Source organism: Ipomoea triloba, chromosome 13, assembly GCF_003576645.1.
Source record: "Ipomoea triloba cultivar NCNSP0323 chromosome 13, ASM357664v1".
Lineage (NCBI taxonomy): Eukaryota > Viridiplantae > Streptophyta > Magnoliopsida > Solanales > Convolvulaceae > Ipomoea > Ipomoea triloba.
Genome location: NC_044928.1, coordinates 27,476,562 through 27,489,112, shown reverse-complemented (window position 1 = coordinate 27,489,112; position 12,551 = coordinate 27,476,562). Strand labels below are relative to the sequence as shown.

Genomic DNA, 12,551 nt, shown 5'->3' with positions numbered 1-12,551 from the left:
TTTGTGATTGAAAATTTTCAGAAAATTTCCTAAATAGACTGCCTTAGATACAATACAACATGTAACAATGTTAGCAAAGGATGTGAGAATGCTACGATAATCGTTAGACTAAAGGTGAAATTATCTCTTTTTATAACTATATATTTTTGAGGACTCTATTAACTTATATAGGATGAAAGAACAACATTATGTGCACAAAATAAATTTGTAAATTATTTATTTTTATTTTTATTTTTTACATGTTGTACGGATGTTTATATTTTGAAATGAAACTATTTAAATGTGATGTTATTGGAGGCAAGCTTTTTCCAAGAATGTGGAGTGCATGCATCATTTTCCAACTGCTATTTCCTCTTTTACTCCGTGCCGACTTTGGGTTGAAGAAGTGGAAATCAAAAGTCAACAAATGAGCCAACACATCCTACAAAACTATAATAAGAGACAAGATGAATATCCTGACTTTTCAACACATCCCACACGGATTGTTAGCCGGTCATACTTACTAACTATTATATTATTTCATTCTATGGTGGATTATGGTACACATTATATATTCATTTGTAGTTTTTTTTTTTTTTTTGGATTTCAAAAAAAGAAAAGTTTATTTTTTGAATGTCCACTTTTCATATATTATCTAAAAAGTAATTTATGTGCTCGGCTGGTGTACATATGCCATGATGCCTGTATCCCGACCAAATTCGACCTGGTAAGAGGCCTTACCCGACCTGAGGAGAGATATGAGTTCGCCGTTCAGAATATTAGATCAATCCCGACCTCGAGGCTCATATCGAGTATTTTTAGCAATAACACTTCATATTCTATAGGACAAGCACTATTAACTGATATTTTACTCGATCACAAGGGAACATGCATGTTAAGAATTGAAATCCACGTGTATTAATTTATAATGCTACCGACTGTACCAATTCATGTAAAACACGTGGCGGACATGTCGGACGACAGACATGTGTTCCCTTCCATATAAATAGAACATTTATTGCTAGAAAGAGGGAGGACTTTTAGTATTTTCTCTCCAAAACTCTTAGAAACTCGAGACCCTCCACCCCTCAGTTCTAACTACCCGAGCTACTGTGCTATAATTTTTACTAGTATCCGTATACTCGATAGCATTTGGTATCTTTTAAAAAAACAATCATAATACCTACCCAAAACCAAACAAAATAAGAAGGCACGAAAAACATCTTTAACTAAATTCCAAAGCCTCCTCCACCATGTTGAATCGGATTCACCACATGCACACACTTCATTTACGTGTACAATATCGCCACCACTTCATTCCTCTCCTTCCTTCTCATTTCCACCATTACAATTTTATACAAAACCCCCCAATTCCCAAACCCAAAAGATTGCCATCTCTCTCTCTCTCTCTCTTCCCCGTCTTCACACAATGGTTCCAATCGTAATATCTCAGTTAGCCACGGGTCTGAGCGTCTTGGCCGGCGCGGTTCTGGTGAAATCGGTCATGGACCAGAAGCCGATGGTCGGGTCTGGCCCGTTTCCCCGGTGCCCTACCTGCAACGGAACGGGCCGGGTTTCGTGTCTTTGCTCCCGGTGGTCCGACGGGGATGTTGGGTGCCGGACCTGTGCCGGGTCGGGTCGGATGGGTTGCAGTAGCTGCGGAGGTTCCGGTACCAGTCGCCCAATTCCGGTTCAGATCTCCGTTCGTCCGCCCAACAGGTCGCCTTAGGAAATGCCCGGTTAGGCATATTCTTAGTACTTACTCTCCTAATTTATATACCCTTTTTTTTTTTTTTTTTCTTTTAAATTGGAATTGTTGAACCATTTTATGTAATGTAGAATTGGTGATACTCTATAGTTAGCTATACTTGGGAATTGGAAAATTGCTAATATTACGTTGTAATTACATATGATTTCATAGGATGAGTCGATGAGATGGCTTTACCTTCAAAGTTCATAGCTTTTTTATTGTTCTTCTGATTGCCTGATTGGTGGACAACAATTCATAGTTTCTTTCTTTCACAGCCATGAGTGTGTACCGAGTAAATCTCGCCTCCTTGTGGCCACTCTAGCCTAGTCGTCAAAAGACCACAAGGAGATAAAGCAACCTAGACTATTTATAACTGACTAGTCGGCCCAAATCAAGAAAGCCAATAGAATCGAACTTGTGGTTATAAAGTCAACTGACCAATTTGGTTGGGATGACCCATTACAGTTCATAGTTGATTTGACTATTTGAGTGATTGTTTAAATAAGCAGCTTGACTGAATGATGTGAGTGCTTACTGCTTAGGGAGTTAGGGTGGCATGTAGAGTTAGACGAGACTGAATCATGGAAGAAATGCCTTTGAGAATGGCTTGTGGAGTTGTGGGCTATGGCTTATAAGTTTTTTTTTTTCAAATCTTAACTTCGTAAGTTGCTCATGTCCAATGAATCATCTTAATGGTTGCTGCTTATTTGATATTCACTCTGTTAATTGCAGATTCTGTATTTTCAGAGATTCTCATCATTACGTTCTGTGTGACAAATGAATAAGTTTTAAATTCATTTTCATAAATAACACGACATAAAAATTGCTGAAAGAGATTAGCTTTGCAAGTGAAAAAGCATCAATAATGAATTTGTAATATTGTCTGTCTTCATTTAGCAGATGGCTCATCGAATTAGATTAGTTTGAAGAAATGCCTTTGGTAATGAATTACCATTTTTTAACTCATTAAGACTGTAAGCTGCATAGTACTACATCAGAACCTTAGCTAAGCAACCGAAAAAGGTGTAAAATAAATGTATGCACGATATTAAATGCATTTCTTCAATTGGTCTAAGTTTAAAAAGCTATGAATGAGGTTTCAGTCAATCTATAGGGTTATCCTGTCTTCCAAACATGCTATGGAGGGAATACAAATGATGAAGCTAAATCTCAAACAAAGAAACACAGATGAACTAGTGCAGCATATATTACCTAACTTGGATTTGGATTTGGATTGTTAAGCACTTAAGCAAGCCAAGAATCACAGAACTAACTGTAAATGTTCTATAGATAGTATAGACTTTTATATGACCTTAAGATTTGATTAAATAAAGGAACTTCAAACAGGATCACTTATTTATTTCCATCATTTTTCAACCAATCAAAAAAGACCAACCTTTTAAAATTACATTATAGCCCAAATGTATGCACGAGACTTGTGCATCATGCTACCTTTAATTTTCAAGATGGTTGTATCAAAAGCTTGAATTCATGATCTAATGGCAGACATTTGAGCAGTGAGCACTTTGCTGCTATTATAAATCTTAACCTTCTGAACGTTAATGATACTAATTTTTATTACATTGAGTAATTCTCTTCTAGAATAGTAAATGAAGTGTACTCAAAACATGATAGTGAAAAGTTGTAATGTTGATCTTTAGGCAAGGTAATATTTGATCTTTAGAAATCTCAAATGCTTATGGTTGCATTGAACATTTGGAGGAGGATCTTCCTAGGTAACTATGTTTTGTGGTAAACCTAGCTTTCGAATTGAAGTGTGATACAATAATTCAAAATTCAGTTTTTATTTGTTTATTTATTTTTAGAACCTTGTAATGAAGACCAATAGTGGTTTTCCACTTGCCCCTTGTGTTGAGTCATTGAACACACAACCTGTAAGTTTAAAGTGAGCAGTGGTTACCAACTGAACTATCCGCTTTTGTTAAAATCACGAAACGTTTAGAACTTGAAAATTAGAATGGATGGATTTTCCATTCCAATAAAAATTATTCATTTGAAACTACTAAAATTTCACTCGTAAAAAAATTATAGTTTTACTGAAATATGCTTTAAAAAACTGTTAAAATTTCAACATAGGATCTTGAATGATATCTTAAGTTCTTAACACTCTGACACCTAAACAAACCCAAAGGACAACCATTTATCAAGTCCAATCATAATCAGATAAAGCATTTAACTTCATTTCCAAAGTAACTTATTTTTAATTTATCTATCACGAAAAAAATCTCATGTCCTAAAGAGAACCTCTCTGTAACCCAATTATTTGACAAAGCCTTTTCGGGCACAAACATTGGGAAGAACCATAAGTCAATAACCTAATTAGACGCTATTTCTTCACAAGTTCTTACTCAACCAATTTTCCAATTCTTGGCTAGCAATTTGTGGAGGATACAGCTACATGGGGCTATAGGTCTGTACAACCAAAGGATGTCTTGACATAACATGATTCATTGGCAAGTGGCTATTAGAGATATGAAAGGCTAAGATCCACGAAGTTTTCCACGAATCATGTCTAGCTTTATATCCAAAGCATGACATGCTGTGCTGTATTTTTATTTTTAGTGGTCCTAGTCGTAGTGGTTGGTTGATGGTGCTCTCTGTTAACTTGTCTGATTTTCTAGCTGTAGTTAGTTTATAATATAGATGTGATTCGAGTGCAATGGTTTAACATGAAAAATGAAACCTAGTGTTGTAATTCCATATGTTGCTGATGGTGGAAAATGTTTGTTTGTTTGTTTGTTTTTTTTAAATTTACATTGTTTATAAGATAAATCATGCTAGACAAACTTTATTTTGTAACCTAAAGAGATGCATCTATGGGTCATGCTTCGCTACTGTCTTTTGCATTCACACGTGCATATGACATGGCATAGATTTATCTAAGTACTGATTTTTAGTTTTAGACCTCAAATAGCTTCAGTATCATTTGACTTATCTTCTATGTAAGTAGTTATTTTACTGTTCTCTGGGTGATATGCATATTTTGATGCTGTCAAGAGACTAATTGACTATTGGATAATCTGAACTTGTGTGGCTAATGATTAATGAAGCATAGACTCCTCTGTTAACTAGTACTCATTTTTCATGTGCTCTGTGTCGTGGTTTTCATAGATGTCCCACACTCCCGAGACACTATTGTGACAGCAATCGACATTTCATGTGCTCTGTGTCGTGGTTTTCATTTGACTGCTTGATTTTGCTTACACAAAAATTGGAAATTTACTGTTCCGTAGCATTCTCTGCAAGTTTCTTACACCTTGATTGGCCATATTCTGCTTTCCCCTCTTCGATGTAGAGTGTAGATTAACATAGTTGTGCTCACAAAAGCATGTAAAATTGCTAGCAATTTAGAAACTTGCAGGCGTTATATCTAACTTAATCTGGTTTTTATCATTTTAAATCTGTTAACTTCTTTTGCTTCTTTTCATAGGGCAGATATTATATATTCAGTATATTGATTTAGAAATAGTTGAAATTAGTTAGAGATCCTTTGCTATTCCAATTTCCAATTAATATATCTATGGGAAATTTAAATTAGGACCTGGATTATTAGCTTCCGAAGTTGAGAGAGCTTAAAGTATTTGTACACACTGCATAATCTTTAATTTCTACATCAGACAAAGACCGAAGGAACATGATTGTATTCATACAACATATGATCGGAAGAATAATTGTCAAATTCTTGCTCTAAGACGTTCTTCAGCAGCTCGATACTTTTAAAGAGACTTCTTTCCTTCTCACTTGGGAGTGAAAGCCTGAAAGATAATTAGAACAATATGATAGTGGTGAGTGGTGTCAAATTTATCAGAACGGTAACATTAGATATACACTGCTTTCGAATATCTGCTTCTATGACTGTAATTAAGTAGTTTTCATTTCAGCAGCAAATTTAAGCGTGAGTACATTTATGTTCCTTATATATGTATCCTAAGTTATTGACTTATTTACGCTAACACAAGAAGAAAATGTCAGGTATATAGCAGGTGGATCGAGTTTGAGAGTGGTGGGCTTACAGCAAAAATAGTGGCGTGACCGGGATCAGCCAGGTGAGCGAAGAGGTTGTCGATAGGTCCTGTTCCGGTGTAGATGTGTTGGAACCATGCACCCATAACTGCAAGCATGGCTAATCTTCCGTTCTTGATCTCCTTGGTTCTCAACTCCTTGATCTTTTCAGGAGAACCAGATCCCCAACCGAGTGGGTCGAACCATAAGCCACCTGGATAGCCTACGTCAGTCCCGGTGAGCTTGTTGTTGGGGAAGATGGGGTCTGTGTTCACGCATCCAGGCTTGATGATGTCAGCCCACCGCCTTCCCTCAGCCCAGCCGATGAGAATCAACTCGATGACGAAGAGCGTGGTTGTGTCAGTGAAGTACTCTTGCTCGCCAGCAGTGTACCACGAAGGCGTGTTCAGAATTCCGATCTTCGTGAGGAACTCCGGGATGAAAATACCCGCAGCCCCCAACATCGCCCATCTGCAGTGCACAATCTCCGCTTGCTGGTTCCATTTCAAGCTCTCGGGATCAGATGCTGTCAATATAATGATTGACCGAGGATGGAGAACGTCAGATCTATGTCTATTTTGGAGCCCGGATTAATTCAGAAACTACTCGGCTAGATTTTACTTACCAAGACCGAGGGGATCAAAACCAAAGTCTCCAGGGAGGCTGCCATCGAGCCATGGAGGAGGGGTGCTGCCTGGGAACCAGAGGGGTCGGTTGGGATCAGCCGTAGCACAAACAGTAAAAGATCGCGACGTGGCAGGGGCCGAGTACTTGCTCACTCTCAGCTTTCTCCCCGAGAGGAAAGACGCCTTTGTCTGGGAACTGCACAGGTGAAAAACATCAAACCAGCGAGGGGATTAGTCACTGTGTCCGACGGTGGAAACCCTAAAGATCAGTACTCAAAACACTACAAAACTATGATCATTCACACAAACAAATCACAAAGATTAATGCTTTCATGCTATAGACATGTATGTTTAAGCAACGATATGATCGGCCTTGCCTCGGGGACGAGAATGCAGCGGCCGCAATGGTGGACGAAGCAGCACAGGCAGATGCCATGTCGACAGATTTCTGTACAATGCAATTGCAAGGTATGATTGTTGTGTTGTGTGTGGAAAGAAATGAGAAAGGCTTAAACACTGAGAAGATGATATTGAAGAGAAGGGGCTTATCCTGATGGATAGGGAGGTGAATATGTGATTGGGTTTCTGAATTGCCATGTGGCATGCAGAATCTATTGTGTACCCAAATAATCTCAATCTTGTGGTTCATATTCAACACTTGCTATATATGCCTGATATTGATATGCTTCAATTGTCTCTTTCTGCACTAGCCACTCAGCATCTTTGTGACTTTGTATATTATTTATTTGAAAATCTGGATTTGCAGTAAATCTTTTAATTGTATTACAAAAAAAATAAAATAAAATAAAATAAAAGACGACAGATTTATTAGTGGTACACAGTATAATTTGCCAACTTGAATCTACCCCTACTTAGCATTTGGTTGAAACTCGAGTTGGAAGGATTCGGATATTATGTGCATTAAAAAAATCGTAATAATTCTTATTTTCTGGCAGATTTTTATTTAACTGCATAATACAATTGTTATACCATGGATCAGTTCATATTGCATTGTGAATCATGATACACAAATTTTGTGCATTTAGTTAACACATTGTACAGTTAACAGTTTTTGTACATGTAAACAATTTTTGTACATGTAAACAAATAACTTGATAATTGCTGATACATAATATGATAGCTACAGATATAGAAACTGTCAATTGCAGGTATAGAATGTGTCAATTACATATACAGAATCTGAAAGTTATTTTTGGAACAAGGTAAACCATGGTCTATGGTATAATTTCAGTTGTTATATCATGGACCATGGTCCAAAAACGACACCGTTTCTTTAAGTAAAGAAACGACTACCGTCACATTTTAACGGAGCTCCGTAAATGAAATTACAGTTCATCTCAAATGATACTGCATCACGTTTGTTTTTATATTATCAAATGAAACTGTAGTTATATCAAACAGTTGAAAGAACTCCAATGTTGGCTTCGATCAACAGGGGTACAGTGCTGTTCAGCAGACCACCAGCAGGCCTCTTCGCAGTATTAGATAATGATAAATTTGGAACTCCAATGTGGAGGCAATCAGACGTTCCGGAATAATGTACTGGGTATCACCCTTCCTGTAGATCCAAAAAAGAAAAAAAAAAAAAAAAGAATGGGCTAAAAAATATTGTTTCTCATATTTGACCTTCATGATCTGTAAAGAAGAGCCCATCTATGGCCCTTAACAAGAAATCATTTTGCAAGGCCCAATTGAATTCGGCCACTCTCCACGATTTTGCACCAAACTTAACACAAGGCTTAGGAAAAAGAAAAAGAAAAAGAAAATTAAAAAAATTGTTACCATATGTAATTTGATTTTTTAGTATTTAATAATCACATTAAATTTTATTTAATTTGAATTTTATGGTAAAATAGATGTCATATTCAATTCGCAAAGAGCTCTCGCATCTTAACATATCTATTGCTTTATTTATAAAACTGAAATTCAAAATCTTATATTTAGATCATAATGAAAGGACGGAAATATGATTATCTAGTGTAGACAATTGCTTCAATATCGTTATAAATGTTTGTATTTGTCATGTCTTTAAAGAATAAAATTGTGTAGCGGATCTGATCTCCTCATGGTGAAGGACATTTACCAAGAAAGAGGTCTTAGGGTAATTTATCAACCTCAAGTTCAATAAGCTGTTTAAGGATAATTAAATTGTTGTGCTTAAATTATTGGTGCAATGTGAATTGTAATTTATTGACTGTGAAAACAATCACAAAAAAAGAAAATATAAAATCAAAATGATCAAATCTGCCCCACTCCCCTTGGACTTAAACGATAAAGTCATAGTTTTGATCTTATCATCACAACAATCTCATATAGATATTATCTCAATTAATCATTTGGTCATCTCCTTGAATTGCTTGCTAGCTACCTAAGCTACATTCCAAAGCTTTTGAATCTTCGACTAAATAACATTCCTCCCTCTCATCTCTCTCCATTATATTCTACATGTATGTATTGCAAATCATTGTTGTGTTTATCAAATTGTTAAATTTATCCACCATTATCTAAATTTTGTCAAAGTCTTTGGTTGTATGATAGAATACTTACAATGAGTCTAATTCATTTAGCCCAATCTAAAGATATTGTTAGACCAAATAACCAAAGGTGTACTAATGGAATAAAAAACCCAACAATAATCAAACTCGATCTTGCCTTAAAATGCAGTAGTTGTGCGTGTAACATTCGTGTTGTAGATTGCGTGTATTCATGTAGTTCTCACATTCTCACTTAAGGCATTATTCTCGATCATATGATCATCAATCATATATATATATATATATATATATATATATATATATATATATATATATATATATATTCAAGTGTGGCCGTGCCTTCTTGTGAGGTCGATGCGGTATGCGCCCAATGTTAGAAAATGCACTGAAAATACACAAAAATACAAAAAAAACACCCAAAATAACGCACCATAACTCCCCTGCCCCTAATGGTGCATTTGCTAACACTATGTGGTGTATATTTCCATACCAAGTAGTGTATTTTTTGGTGATCATACATAATGATGCATTTGCTAACACTATGTGGTGTATATTTGCATACCAAGTAGTGTATTTTTTGGTGATCATACATAATGATGCATATTTGTGTGGTGCATTTTCTAACATTGAGTGGTGTATATTTGTATACATAGTGGTACGGCCGCACTGAACGCACGTTAACACACGACCACACCTGATTATAACCATATATATATATATATGGTTGTGGGATGGCACCTGATAGTTGCGGGGCAGGGAAGCGAGAAAGCAAATTAAAGGCGCAGATAGAGTTTGAATAGAAAAGAAGAACGGCGATGTGGTGCAATAATGATGGCAGGGGTTGAAGACTAATGAGAATCCAAGAAATATTGCAAAGACTTATATGATATGATGAATGCAATCAATGATTATAAGGTCCAGCGATCCATCAAACCAAGGAATATAATGGACCCAACTTCAATTCCATCAATAATAATAATGTTGTTTATCTGCTTGTGTTTATCTTGCTTCAATTCGCACCTACCACTTTCAATTATTAATTTCCTTTAATTTAATTATCCCCCATTCCATTCCCATTGCATATATACATGTATCAGATCGATCAGTGGATAATATATTGCCTGGGATGGCCAGATAGAAGTTGTGAATGTATGAATGATATAATGATAATAATAATGAATTATGACCATCTCTTAATTTTCTTTCACAATTTTATTTGAGTGTCTTGCAAGTTATATACGTTGAAAAGTAATTTTAGTTATTTGATTAATATTAGGTATAATATAATAGATAATAAGATTGAGAAACTTTACACGGTTTATAAGAATCAGTATTTTTTGTACTTGACATTATTAATATAATTGTACCAAATACAATTTGAAACCATCATCAATAATATTATTAGGTACAATCATGTACTGTTACGCTACATGATGGTATTGGATTGATGGGAATTACAAAGTGTATATATGAATCGCACAAGGAATTGATGAGTTGATCGACCTCTTCTGGGAGTTAATTTTAAATTACATTATATTATCTATCATATAATAGATTGAATTTGAATTTAAGTGCACCCCCTACACATCCATTATATTTTAAAAAGTAGCGTATATGAATATCTAGTGAATTACACAATAAATTAAAGGCCTGCATTATATACAACTACAACAAATATTGAATATACACATACATTCATATTAGTTAGACATAAAATAGTACATGCGTATACATGTAGAATAACTGTAAGACAAAACCATATGATATTGTAACATTTTATGTCAAAAAATTTCTTCAATCAACTTGATTGAGGTGTGAATGTGGATTTAGTTTACTATCTACATTTTCCTATGTTCTCATCACATAATGACCTTATATATGATATATATAAATATTGAGTGTAAACACAAATTCATATTAGTTAGAAACATAAAATAGCCGTTTTATGTATAGAAAAATTGTATGACATGATTCTGTTCGACATATCTAGCTGAAAAGTTAGTAGCTAACTATTAAGTTATTACCTGAATGAAATTAAAGTGTTTGAGTTAAATAAGCTGATAAATGTAAAAAGACATAAAATAATAAATTGGGATATTATATTTTTTATTTATTAATGAAGAGTATATGATGTCATTTTTATAAATTAATAAAGATTAAAACAAATTAAAGTTAAAAACCAATAGCTTATTTTGAAATGGTATTTGGAATAGCATTTCGGGATAAACTATTATTTTAAACTCATCATATTTTATTAAAATAGAGTTTATAGTCTATTTATAACTTAAAATAAGTTATAAACTCTAAAATAAACTCTACCGAGCAGAGCCCTAAACCAATTAAACCCATATTATAACTCTTTTTTTTTTTTTAATCATCACTAAATTTCTTCAATTCTTCAATCAAGTTGATTGAGGTGTGAATGGGGATTTTGCTTACTATAATTTCCTATGTTCTCATCATTTTCTTTTTTCCAGCACCCTATTTTAGAGAACCATTCAAACACATTACCATTAAGACTCGTGAAGATCGAGAAACATATGGTGTCCACATGATTATGGTACTAAGACCCTAATTAAATCCACTTGAATTGTACGTACTACGTAATCAATGCTAATTATGATTATACGATAGCGAGGGGCTTATTCAGCCTTATTTTTCCCTAAAAGACAACCTAATTAAGCTACCTAAAACAACGTAATTAAAGAGACTAGCTAGCTTATGGATGAATATATACGCAGCAAATTGCATGATATGATGATGCTTCGAGATCCGTCACAAAATTTGTCGACTTTCAAAGGAACATAAAAAAAATACTTCCATATATGCCTTTATTTTGAAGGGAGCAATAGATTTATCAGTATCATATGTGTCTGTCTAAGTATATATAGTGATTTGTTTGTTTGATTTTTTTTTTTTTTTGATTGCTTTACTATTTTGTCAAATCGTCATTGGTAGTTTTACCATGATTGAAGAGATAGGTGAATAGGTTTATATGTTGTCTTTTTCTGTTTTATTGATAAGTGATGAAATTTTGTGTTTATTGTGGATAGAGATTATGATGAACATGATTTAGAATTGTAGTAGATGTGATTATATTGATGTCCTAAGAAGATTGAAATACTATATATAGCTTGTTTAGTAAGCTAAGGAAAATAGGAAGTTGTAATATATGGTCATGTTGGTTTGTAATAGGTCAATATTTCATTTTATTTTAATAATTTCTTTTTAATGAAATCATAGTATATACATAAGATGTGTGGAAGGAGAGTAATCTTGTCATTTCGCTCACAAGTATTTTACAATAATATGTGCAAAGTAATATGTGTTTCATTCTTAAGAGTTTACAATTTTAATTATGACCTATGGATTGACTGACCGAGGCCTCGTGGCCGAGCCACCACGCCGAGGCTTCGTGGCCGAGCCGTCATGGCCAATGCCTAGTAGCCGAGTTCTCTTTGTTGAGGCCTTGCCCTAGGGCGGTCCGGATCAAGCACGGGGTTCAACCTCGGGTCCCTGGGTTCGCTCGAGTCCTCCTTGCTCCATCTTTTCGGGTTGGTTTGCTCCATTTCTAATATATTCATCATATACCTTAATCTTTTGGTACATCGGATAGGGGGTGGGGTAATAGTAAAATTCGAAGTCAAGTTTATATTA

General features: G+C 34.9%; 1 long non-coding RNA gene across 1 annotated transcript; it reads left to right on the top strand.

Moving 5' to 3' along the window:
- Positions 1-5,392: 5,392 nt before the first annotated feature.
- Positions 5,393-7,076, top strand: LOC116003080. The gene is made up of 2 exons (XR_004094612.1): positions 5,393-5,535; positions 5,723-7,076. It is a non-coding gene; the product is annotated as an uncharacterized LOC116003080 (long non-coding RNA).
- Positions 7,077-12,551: the final 5,475 nt, after the last annotated feature.